Below are 1,753 nucleotides of genomic sequence, written 5' to 3' on the forward strand. Positions count from 1 at the left end.
TATTTAGATGACTCTATGAAATTTTTTTTCTGTTGTTTGGCTGTTTTTTTTTTTGGGAAAATATGCATTCGCATCAAAATAATAATACTGACATAACTATTAAAATACTTATTACTAATAGTAATATTTATTATTAAAATAGTAATATTTTGATGGTAATATTCATTATGAATATATTAAAAAATTTATATAATTAAAATATTATTATTAAATAGTAATATATTATATTAAAAATATAGATTATTAAAATGATAATATAATGATATTTATAATTAAATATCAAAAATATATTTGTATTCATATTTTTAAAAAATTTGAAGTAAAATTAAATAAAAATAATTATATATAAATAAAATAATATCTCGTACAAAACTTGAGCCTAAAAATCTTGTCCAAGGCTTGGTTCAAGAAGGGAAGCTGGAGCTATGGACAGGTCAGGTCCAGCTAAGAGAGCGTTTGTCCTGTAGTTAGTCAAATCTAGCATTCCTCTTTTGAAAAATGGAAGATAATTTTCAAATGTGTAGGCCAATTTTTCGTTGATTATTAAATGATTTTTGTTGATCATCTCAGTTTTCGTTCAAGCCAATTTTCCCGAAACAAAAGGCTACGGTGAAAAATTTAGAATTAGGGTTTTATTTATTCATTTAATTACTTATTTTTTTATTTTTCTTTCCTTTTTCTCCACAATAAAAAAAATACTGGAAAAATGATAAGATTACCTTGAAAGCCTTATGCCAAATTGTATGCTGAAAAAGAGGTGGATATCTGTTGTAGGAGCTACAATGTGATCTTTGTGGTTGGGCTGGCAATAAAGGAATTGGTTTCCCACTCAAAAAGATGAGAGAAAAAGGAGATGGCTTTCATTATTAAATTGAAAGCTAAATTTTGGATCAATCTAATTAAAAAAAAAACTATCAATTTCAAATAAGTTTCTTTTAGTGGAAGATCCGAGTTGAAATTCAATGTTAGGGGTTTTATCAGAGGCTAATCAAGCCCAACTAGTTATAGAGGAGTTTCTAGGAACAGTAGTGGAAACATGATGGGCCTTTTCTTGGGTGAACAAGATTCCAATAGTGCAGAAATATTGGCACGGCAGTTAGAACATCTTTATAGTTTTAACTATTCTCTTTCGTGGAAGGGTGTTAAATCCTTAGCGATTGAATTAGATTTGAGTGTTGCAATCTCAAAGGTGAAGAAATGGGATTGCAGAGCAAGGCCACTGTGAAAAGTTTTTGCAAAAATTGATAGGGAAGCTTAACAATCTCCTGCTCTCAGGTGGTCTATGTATCTCCTGCTCGTCATTGGCATTGGCATGAGTTGCGAAGCTGCTAAGCTATTTTCTATTAATAATAAATGAACTGTTTGAGCAAGGGATTAAAAAAAAAAGCAACAACAAAGGATGATTGCCATTTTTAAGTAGGGTTTTGCCATGATAAGCAACTTCAAGAAAAAGGGGATTTCACCATGCATGTAACCTAGACAATGTCACAAAATTGACATCAAGCTGTCAACTCTCTGCATAACAAGATCCTAATTAATCTGCTTGGATCATCGTCATACCGTACGCGTCCAATATTGTCTAATATACTATATAACTTTATTATACCAATCCAGTTTCCAATTGAAATTGAAATGTGGTTGAAGTTACCTGAGCTTCATGATAACTACTGTACATGTAATAGTCACTTTGAGTTTGAATACAATGATAAGCTTGAGAAATGAACTTAAATTTGAGCTTAACTTTCTGAGAAAA

This window comes from Theobroma umbraticum, unplaced genomic scaffold (assembly GCF_002168275.2).
Source record: "Theobroma umbraticum cultivar Fairchild unplaced genomic scaffold, ASM216827v3 scaffold_12.1, whole genome shotgun sequence".
Taxonomy (NCBI): domain Eukaryota; kingdom Viridiplantae; phylum Streptophyta; class Magnoliopsida; order Malvales; family Malvaceae; genus Theobroma; species Theobroma umbraticum.